This window comes from Meles meles, chromosome 11 (genome assembly GCF_922984935.1).
Source record: "Meles meles chromosome 11, mMelMel3.1 paternal haplotype, whole genome shotgun sequence".
Taxonomy (NCBI): domain Eukaryota; kingdom Metazoa; phylum Chordata; class Mammalia; order Carnivora; family Mustelidae; genus Meles; species Meles meles.
Genome location: NC_060076.1, coordinates 67,214,902 through 67,225,939, shown reverse-complemented (window position 1 = coordinate 67,225,939; position 11,038 = coordinate 67,214,902). Strand labels below are relative to the sequence as shown.

Genomic DNA, 11,038 nt, shown 5'->3' with positions numbered 1-11,038 from the left:
TTTTGTTTTTTTGTGGGTAAATGGCCCCTGATCCTGCCTGTTTCCAACCCTATCATCGGTGAGCAGTGAAACTCACTACCAATTGCATAAACATGACTAGTATGAGGGGACCTCCTATAGGCTGATTGCCTGGGTTGCCAGGGCCCAACCCCTTGTGAGAAGGCCCCACCAGAGAGAGCTTTGTTGGTGTCTACCCAGAGATATATCCCTGGGTTTGTGCCTGGATAAAGTATTACCTTATGCTGTGTTGACTCCATGTCTGTATATAGATAGAATATGCCTTTTTTCAGTCCCACATAGAGAATGTTTATTTTTTCTTGTGTCCACTCCCCTGCCTCCCAAAAATGTGGCACAAAAGTCATATGAGTCTTTTCTTGAACTCACCCAATTCTTTTAATAAATAAATATCCTGAGCACCTTTTGGACAGTCAGAGCTGGGTGTTGAGACCAGCTGCCCACACTAATCTGAGGCTGGCAAACCACTTAGGGTTTCCCATTCTGTTAACCACAATGACCATCCTAGGGACACCCCACGCTGTATCCGTTTGATCTGTTGCACTCAATCTTGTCTTCAGCTTTCTTGGTTCTCAACCTCCACTCCTCTCCCCAACTTTTTCCTTGTTTGTCTTTTCTCATCTTCCTGGCTTTGCTATCTGGGACCCACCTAGGATACAGGTCCAGAGCTCTGACCTGTAATGTAATAAGCCACTTTTATCTCTACAATAGCCTGGAAGTAGTTTGATGTCAGGGACATATTTCTTCATCTTTGTATCCTCAGAGCCCAGAAATGTACCTATAAATGGCAGTGCTCAGGAAGTATTAAAAGAGAAACAATGAACGTGACTGTATGTATTAATGCTCTGTCTCATATACCCTCTTTTCCACTGAATATGCTCCTGCGTTAAAGAAGAAAAGAGAGACCAGACATGAGTGTAGAGAGGCTTTCTTTTCTAGAAGCCAGAGGCTCTATGTAGTCCATGGCTGAACCCCTAAAGGGATTCTCTGGAATCCTTTGAAAACTGTTATTTCCTCCTCTGGTAAAAATGGATATGTTATCATGAATGCCACTTTCTTTCTTTCTAGGAGTCCCTGTATCCCATTCTCTTTGGCAATAATACTTTGATGGTTCCCTGTGCCTCTTACTTATTTTTAGTAAAAGGAGCATCATTTTCAGTTTCATTGCCCTTGGAAATGACCCTGTTGCTTTAAGCTACAGACTCGCTTCTCCATTTACTTCTGGCATGAACCACCAGTATAGTGATAAGATCTGTGACTCAAACTGCTATATGACTAGTCAGTTAACCCTTAAACAGCAAGGGAGTTAGGGGCGCTGATCCCCTCCCCACACTGTGCAGTAAAAAATACACATATAACTTGGGACGCCTGGGTGGCTCAGTCTGTTAAGCATCGGACTCTTGATTTCAGCTCAGGTCATGATCTCAGGGTCATGAAATCGAGCCCTCATTGGGCTTTGCACTCAGTGTGGAGTCTGCTTGAGATTCTTTCCATCTGCCCCTCCCCCTGCTATCTTGCTTTCTCTCTCTCTCAAATAAATAAATCGAATCTTTTAAAAACACTAAATAAATAAATAAATAAATCTTTAAAAAAATACACATATAACTTTTGACTCCCCCAAACATAGCATTAATAGTCTACTGTTGGCCAGAAGCCTTACCAATAACATAAATGTATGTTTTATGTATTAAATGTATCACAAACTGTATTCTTACAATAAAGTAAGCTAGAGAAAAGAAAATGTTATCAAGAAAATCATAAGGAAGACAAAATACATCTATAGTCCTGTACTGTATGTATTAAAAAAAAAAATCCATGTGTCAGTGGACCCACACATTTCAACCCCATGTTGTTCAAGAGTTGACTGTATATAAAATCTATGATAACCTCTTCAACCCATGTTAACCAAGTCACTGAGATGACCTGTGGCTCATGGCTGTCAGGCCAGTCATTACATTCAACATTCAGTTACCAACCACCCTATTCTGGTACGATTTTTCTTTTAGAAACTTGCAAATATTTCAAATCCCATGTTGCATTTTGATATATTCATCCCACCTCTCTCTCATCAATCCACAAGGAGTTTTATTTTATTTTATTTTTTAAAAGATTTTATATATTTATTTGACAGAGAGCGAGATCAGAAGTAGGCAGAGAAGAAGGCAGAGAGAGAAGGGGAAGCAGGCTCCCCGCTTAACAGAGAGCCCAATGTGGGGCTCGATCCCAGGACCCTGAGATCATGAACTGAGCCAAAGGCAGAGGCTTAACCCGCTGAGCCACCCAGGCACCCCCACAAGGAGTTTTAGACATATATACATACATATATATATATACATATATACATACATATATATATATACATATACATATATATATGTATATATATATATATTTTTTTTTTTTTTTTTGCCATAACTCCTGCCTTAGGAAATCATGGCATGCAACCCATGCTTGGTTCTAACACACTCACTCCCTTTGGTGTGAAATGTGGGAGGACTATGGTGACATTAAATGGGCCAGAGACAAGCAGACAGGCTTTAGGCTAATTTCCTTATTCTTAAGGAAATTCTATTAAGAGCTGAGGGGCTTATGTAACTATGTTCGGTATTTACGGGAACTTAGAAAAGTAGAAATTTGAAATTTTAAAAAAAGGCCATCATAAAATCATTTAGTGACATTCTCTCATTATACAAATGAGAAAAATGTGAGCTCAGAGAAATTGAATGAGTTGCTAGGGCCATGTAAATAGTGACAGAATCAGGAACAATTATGGGCTTTCCTGTAGTCGATGGGGGTTTAGCAGACCACTCATACCCCGAAATCCTGGGGCCTCTTGTAACAAGGCAAGGCACGACTTTATTTTCTAGGGAACACAAAGACTCATTTCCTTGCTGTGAACTCATTACAATTCAGCTTAAAACAATGGTAATGGCACACCCCAAACGGCACTAGTTAGAGGTAGGCAAAAGATCATTTAAATCTACTGTATAGTAGGGTAAATCGTGGAGAAGGGATTATTAGCACATTTGAAAGAGTAAGAGAGTAGCAGTGACAAAAACAAGAACAGGAGTAAGAACAGAAGCCTCAGCAGTGAGTAATATTTAAATATGGGAAAGAAGGCTTGGCACAGAAAAGAGTGAGAGAAATCCACATTGCCCAAAATGCTGGGATTCTTTTTTTCCTTTTTTAAAAAATTACACACACCAAAAATTAATTAGCAGCAGCAATAACAACAAGCTTTACTAATGGGCAAAAACCAGAAGCAGTATTGTTTACTAAGAAGTCCAGAGACAGCTATCAGGGTCAGCATCTCAAAAATGTCAGCAATGACTCAGGATCCCACGCTCCTTCTCCCCCTCCTTTCTCAGCATGTTGATTTTTCATCCTTATGCTTACCATACATGATCAAGATGGCTGCCGAACTCCAAGTATCTTTTCCCTCATGCTAGCTAGCTCTTCTTTTATGACTTTTTAAAAATTCCCTTTCTAGATTTTATTTATTCATGAGAGAGAGACAGAGAGCAAGAGAGAGCGAGCATATGCAGGGGGAGGGACAGAAGGAGAGTTGCCACGCGTCTTACAAATATAGGATATTATATTATCTAAAATTTGATAGTTTGGGGAGCCTGGGTGGCTCAGTTGGTTAATCATCTGACTCTTGGTTTCAGCTCAAGTCATGATCTCAGGGTTGTGGGATGAAGCCCCTCATCAGGCTCTGTGTTCAGCAGGAAGTCTGCTTGAGATTCTCTGCCTCTCCCTTTCCCTGTGGCCCCCTCCCCGACTCGTGCACGCACGTGTGTGCTCTCTCTCTCTCATAAAATAAATAAAATCTTTAAAAAATAAAATTTGGGGGGTGCCTTGGTGGCTCAGTGGGTTAAAGCCTCTCTGCCTTTGGCTCCGGTCATGATCCCAGGGTCCTGGGATTAAGCCTTGTGTCTGGCTCTCTGCTCAGTGGGGAGCCGGCTTCCTCCTCTCTCTGCCTGCCTCTCTGCCTACTTGTGATCTCTGTCTGTCGAACAAATAAAATCTTTAAATAAATAAATAAATAAAAATAAATAAATTTTGAGGATTCTACTACTACGAAGAAAAAAGACTGGATATTGAGGGGTAACCAGTAGTCTATGTCTTCCCTTCCTCTATCATACGTAGTTCACCTAAGTCAACTCAGAATGGCTCTTGAAAATGTTCAAATGCACTAAGTCTCTGAGCAGATTTCATGGGCTGATAGCATCAAGGGGAAAAACAGTCATTAATTAAAGCATATCTCATGTATGCACTCCAATTATGCCAGAACTTGGGAAACACCTCTGCTTGTGGCAAGAATAAATAAATACTCACAAGTAAGAGTTTTAGAAGTGAAAGATAAGCTAAAGATTTTTAGGAGTTATTGAGTAAATATAAGATGTTGATTCTGTCATTTTGATTCTGTGGTGTGATGATTTTGTGTATATGAACATAAACATTTAAATCAAAATTATACCTATATCAACCATTTTCATAAAAAAACAGTATTTTCTTGAAAATTTTTTTTTAAGAGAAGAGCACATGCCTCATGTGGGGGTGGGGAGAAGCAGAGAGGGAGAGGGAGAGACAATCTCCAGTGGACTCCACACTTAGCATGGAGCCCAACAGGGGGCTTGAGCCCACCACCCTGAGATCATGACCTGAGCCGAAATCAAGAATCAGATGCTCAACCAACTAACCCACCCAGGTGCCCCTTAGAAAACTTTTTTTTTTAAATGTATGATGGCAGCATTAGAAATAAAATTCCCAAATACTCTTGGACCCAATCAAAATACTTCCCTTCTGTGAAAAAATTCTTTAAGAAATTATCTTTGATACACTTTTGAGATTTATCCTTAAGAAGTAACACACAAGTTAAGGTAAACCAAAAGCAGGGGTCAGATAGACTTCACCTTCAATTTGCTGGCCTGGATATTTCTGATTTACAAGCTGAGGGATTCTTTTCCACCGATAGACAAATAGAATATTTAAAAATGTCTAAAGGCTGAAGCTACAGATGTATAACTAGAGATAGGGAGTTTAAAAAACAAAACAGCAGTGGAGTGCCTGGATGGCTCAGGCAGTTAAGCATCTGACTTCACACATCATGATCAAGGTGTCCTAGGACTGAGACTCACATATGGCTCCACACTCGGTGGGGAGTCTCCTTGTCCCTCTCCCTCTCCCTCTGCCTTTCCCCCTGCTTGTGCTCTCTCTCACTCTCTCTCAAAGAAATAAATAAAATCTTTAAAAAAAAAAGCAATGAGTTTTAAATTTTTTAAATTTACATTTTCATTTTTAATCTATATTTCTATAAAGAGTGAAAGTGTTGACATTTGCAAAATTGTATTTGAAAGAAAACATGTATGATATTGCTGTTTTGTGAACAAGGAATAGAAAATGACTTAAAATTTTTCTATGTTTTTGAGATACAAGAAACTGATATAAAAGCATCAGGAAATTTTAATATTTCAGATTTAAACCAAAGCATCTCCTCTGTAGGAAAGATGACACTCAAATAATTATAGTTTTAATTATTGTGCAAAAAATCTTCACAGAACATACCACCATATTTGACATAAGCCAGAGCAAATCCTAGAAATCTATTCCTTTAAAAAAAAAAGTTTTTCATTATTATCCAAATAACTGAGAAACAAGTGGAAGGAGAAAAAGACAATGGAAGGGGATCTTTATCCTTATGAGTAACAAACATAACAATATAAAGTGTCAGCTAAAGTATGAGTGTGATCAGTAATACATGAATAACTCAGAAAAACAAGATAGCTCTTACCAAGTGTTGTTGTCTTTGCTTGAGTGGCTGGTTAATTGCCATATACAGAGTTTCAAGTGCGTACTTTTCCAGTTTTCCAACTTCTTTTTACCCACTTATCATCAAAATGAGAAAACTCTTGCATGTAAACCAGCTTTCAATAACTGTTAATATCAGAAATCACCATACTCTTAACTTCAAATCCAGGTTTAAAATTCTACTTGAGATCTTTAAAATATATATTAAATTCTTTAAAATAAGGGGAAAAAAAAAAAAAAAAGCATGGGGCACCTGCCTTCAGCCCGGGTCATGATCCCGGAGTCCTGGTATCCAGCCCCACATCAGGCTGTCTGCTCAGCCAGGAAGCCTGCTTCTCCCTCTCCAACTCCCTGCTGCTGCTCCCCCTGCTTGTGTTCTCTCTGTGTCAAATCAACAAATAAAATCTTAAAGAAAAAAAGAAAATGAAATAAGAAGAAAAGCAAATTTCATTATGCCAATGAAATGTCATGTTTGATTTTATATTATAGTTAAACTGTTACTTGCTTTTCCATTTTACTAAAATTATTTTCACTGGAATCAGTTCCAATTTTTCTACATAAAAACTTCACACTGAAGCTATAATTCAGTGTTACTTTTTTCTTCATGAAAAATTAAGGCCATTAGAGCCTCTGATATTATGAGCTTTCTTTTGTGGTTAATTAACCAAGACCAATTTTTTGTGTGCGTGTGCACAAACCTTTTAAGTTTTATTTTGTCAAGCAAATTTGATTTTCCCATCAGCTTTTAATAAATAACAATTTCACCATGTCTGTTTTTCTCAATTTTTTCAGTTTTCAATGTTACCAACCAGTAGTTCTTTCTCATTTTTTATTCCATAAACAAAACTGTGCCTAGTTTGAGCCATTGCTAATTTTATTTTGCATTATTTTTTATAAGGTCCAGTTTTTCCTGTTAACCTAGTCTCAGTATCCTTAGTATTAAAACAGCCGTTCAAGAACCCCTCCAAAATTCAAGAGAGTAATTGTGGTATGTTTGGTAGATTTAGAAAACAGAATTTTACAAATGAAACAGATCTTAGAAATCAACTAGCTCAATCCTCTCATTTTACAAGTGAAAAAACTGAGGTGCAGAAAGCTTATGTGACTTTCCTAAAGAGAGATACAAATGCTTCATCAAAGGCAGTGGTTAGTTAAGAATGGAGGTGATTAAAAAAAAAAAAAAGAATAGAGGTGATAAAAAAATGGAAGTGATAGGCAAATGTGATAAATATTGAGAAGATCAAGGTCAGGACGTGTTTGGTTGGACTCTGAGATAAGGGAGAGAGATGAGCCTGGGATCATTCTGGATTTCAGGCTTGGGTGCCTGGGTGGATGTTGATACTGTTAACTGAGACAGAATAAATGAGTAGGTTAGGTTTGAGGGTGGGGGCAGATGATGAGTTCAGTTTTATTTATTTAAATTCAATTTAATTAACATATACTGTATTATTACTTTCAGAGGTGAAAATTCAAGGGTTAATCAGTTGCATACAACAGCCAGTGCTCATTACATCACGTGCCCTCCTTCGCGTCCATCACCCAGTTACCCCATGCCCCCACCCACCTCCCTCTGCCAACCCTCAGTTTGTTCCCTATAGTTAAGAGTCTCAGATGAGTTCAGTTTTAAATGTCAAGTCTGAGATGCCAGCTGGACATCAGGTGAAGTTTGAGTATTTCAATAGGAAATTTTGAAAAGGTTTGGGTGGAGAGACAGAATTGGGAGTTATCACCTTACTGGTTGTAGTCACATGAAAGTGGATGAAGTCACTGCGTGGGGAAAATACCCACCACGGAGGCAAACTTGGGGCCTGCAGATGTGTTTTGTTTGGTCTAAAATAAAAGTTTAACAAAGTTCAAATTAGTGACCAACATTTAAAATTTAAGAAATTTTATGTAACTATTGATTTATCTTTGAAAATGAGGGTCTGACATCACCAAGCCAGCACTCTTGGTTGGCAAAAATCTTCCAGAGCTGAGTAGGGACCACAAACTCCAATGTCTAGTCCAGTCTCAAATCATGAGCTTCACTCTTGTGTTCAGTGCCTGAAAACGTCTAGGCTTTTGGGTTTCCAGATTGATGTAGCTTAACAAGATCAAGGAAGAAAGAGTTAAGGAAAAGAGAAAGAAAGAGGATCCCCTCGAAAACTGAGATAAGAGAATCAAGAGGGCTTGGTAACCAAGAGGCAAAGGGATCGGGGTGGAAGGAAGGAGAAGCAAATCTTGCAAAACATTAGAAATTGTTTCAGCTGCATTATCTGTTTTTTTTTCCTAGGCGCAAAATTTAGGAATAATTTTTGACATCTTTCTTTTCCTTTATTGCTTTACATAATCCATCTCCAAGTCTGTCATCTCTAGCTCCAAATTATTCTTTAAATTCATTTCTCTCCATCATTTCTTACAGCATCAGTGCAAAAGCAACTTGCTCTCTTTGCATCCTTTGTCTCCCAATAGTTCATTGTATACACGACATCTAGGGCGGTTTTACAAAAACAGATCCTGTCGGGGCGCCTGGGTGGCTCAGTGGGTTAAGCCTCTGCCTTCGGCTCAGGTGATGATCTCAGGGTCCTGGGATCGAGCCCCACATTGGGCTCACTGCTCCGCGGGGAGCCTGCTTTCCCCTCTCTCTCTGCCTGCCTCTCTGCCTACTTGTGATCTCTCTATCAAATAAATAAATGAAATCTTTAAAAAAAAACACAAAACAAAAAAACCCCACAAAAACAGATTCTGTTACTTGCATGTCTAACTCTTCACTGGCTACCCATTACAGTTCAAATCAAACCCATGCCGTTTATGATGACGCAGAAAAGCTCTACAAGATCAGGACTCTACCTGCCTTGTTGCTCTCAAATTCTGTTCTTTCCCTAGCCTCCTTTCTCACTTTGTCTCATAACCTCCCCATAGCTTTCGAACATGTCCATCCTTCTCTTCGATGTTCTTCCTCCAGCACTTGAGAGCTGACTTCTCAGCTCAACAGGCCTCTTCAGAGTTACTTCCTTAACATCTCGAACTAATGGGGCACCCTCCTTCCTTTAGTTTCTGAGCAACTTTTCTCCTTCCACACACTTCTGATCTCTGGGAACGCATGTAGATTTGCTGAGTTATTCACTGTTTACTTTCTTAACTAGAAAGTAATCTCCAGAAGATAACTGTTCTGTTCACTGCTCTACACCGCCCCCCCCCCCCCCCCCCATTCCGTTAACACTGCTTGCCGGGCACACTATAGGACTTTAGTAAATTGTGGAATGAATATGCACACTACAGTTATATATACCAGGAACAGGGCAAAATAAGGAATAAAAAGTGCACTATTGTTAATTCAGTAATTTTTTTTTCTCAAATGCCTATAAGATTTTGCAGTTAGAAATAACCTGGTAAAAAAGTAATCCTACAATCCCAACCCAAACCCTGGGCATCAGCCCACGCTCGCCCGCCGCAGCTCCGCGTTTGCGCAGACCTCTCCCGGGCGACTCCGCCCAGCTCTTCCGGATGGGGCGGGCCGGACCGACGGCGGTCCAGGCGCGTTTGGATGACGTCACTAGGCGCGGCCCGGGTAGCCCTTGGTAACCCGGAGTCTGCGGAAGTGGAGATCGGTGGGCAGGCGGCTAAGACAGGTAACCTGTACGCTCCCTGTTGGGTCCATGTCTTCGTCTTCTCTGGCGTCTTGATGGCGGCCAGCACAGCAGATTCCCATTTAAAGGCGACCGGGAACCTTCTTCAGTCCTCATCTTCCTTCGGAGGGGTCCCCTTTCCCTCTCAGTCTCCCAGACTGCTGAGGCTGAACCCGTCCTGGGGACTTCAGCTGAGCGGCCACTTCTTTCCGCCTCAGCACTCCCGGTGCCGATGGGCGCTAACTTTCCTCTCCCCCGTAGCACAGACCATTCTTCAGCTTGCATTTGCCTCCTTCTTCCTCTCTTGCCTCCAGGCCCGTTTCGCCCACCCCTCTCCGATTCTTGTCCCACAAGACTCCTATCCAGGCTTGTTTAAGGAGATACAGTTTACGATTCTCTTAAATTCCAGTTGGAGTGAAACCCAGCCGCCTTTCCTGCCCCCGCAACTGTCTACTTCCCCGCTCCTAGGATCCTTACTGAGAACACCAAGCTTTGAGTTTTGGTGTCCCTAAAGAGCATTCGTACTGGCGGAGTTTTGCTCCTTAAGGCATGTTATTTGTTGAGTAAGGAAGTGGCAGAGTAATGTGAAAATCTATTGTAATAATAAATGATACACATGGGATCCAATCAGCTGTTGAGATGGATGGAACTGCTACAGCATTTCATTAAAATGTTCCTTGTTTCTGGCTTTAAGCAGTGGTAACAAGTACCTTTGCAAAAAGCCGTCAAAATAAATAAGCAACAGAACCCCACTAGGAATGTTTAGACAGAAAAAAAAAATCCATCTTGTTGATAAAGGAATGTGGGTTATTACAAAACCAACCAGGGTAGCAGAACCCCACTAGGAATGTTAGACATCAAAAAAATAATAAAAATTCATCTTGTTGATCAAGGGGTATGGGTTATTACAAAACCAACCAGGATCGATGTGGGAGGAAAGGAAGGATTCTGAAATCTTTGATCCATTGAGGGTTTGGTTTTGTATTTTTTTGTATTTTGTGTTCCATTTTTGAATAGAGCATATCTTCATATAATTTTGAGAAGCCTGCTAATGACTTGCTAATTGGTAAGATTAGATTCTTCTAATATTAGGGGGACAAAGTAGAGTAAGATTAGGGAATAACAGTCACTCATTATTAACCATCTTCTGTATCTCAGGGATTGTGTTTGACACTTTGCATATATTTTCTTCTTAGCTCACACAACAGTCTTGTGAGTTAGGAATCTTTATCCTCAATTTACAGAGAAGGAAACTGAGGCTCAGGTATGTGAAGGTAACTTACCAAAAACTCATAGTTACTGAATGGTGGAAGCTTTAAGTTCAGCTCTGCATATGACTTCAGTGCCTATACCTTTTCTTTCTTTTTCAAAAATAACTCTACTATAAATGATCAAATTCTAGGCTTTTCACAATAGTCACACATAATTCTCTGAAGTTATTCTCTCATCAGTCTAAGTGATGAGTTTATTCTCTGATCACTCTAAATGATTTGTGATATCTTCAGTATACTAAAGTTCTTGCATACCTGGAATTAGAACACCCAGAAGGCTTAATTTATGATCCTCCACACACACACTATCCTTATCTTTATGATTGAGATAAG

General features: G+C 39.9%; 1 protein-coding gene across 14 annotated transcripts in view; it reads left to right on the top strand.

The window, feature by feature from the left end:
• The first annotated feature begins 9,386 nt into the window (after positions 1–9,386).
• The window catches only part of LOC123952764 (aminopeptidase O (putative)), a 337,543-nt gene continuing 335,891 nt past the window's right edge, over positions 9,387–11,038 (top strand). For 10 of the 14 annotated variants that reach the window (XR_006820713.1, XR_006820718.1, XR_006820717.1 and 7 more), the window contains exon 1: positions 9,387–9,437. The gene's annotated coding sequence lies outside the window, so the exon portion shown is untranslated. The remainder of the gene's footprint in view (positions 9,438–11,038) is intronic. The other 4 variants (XR_006820712.1, XR_006820711.1, XR_006820710.1 and 1 more) reach the window with 3 other exon arrangements.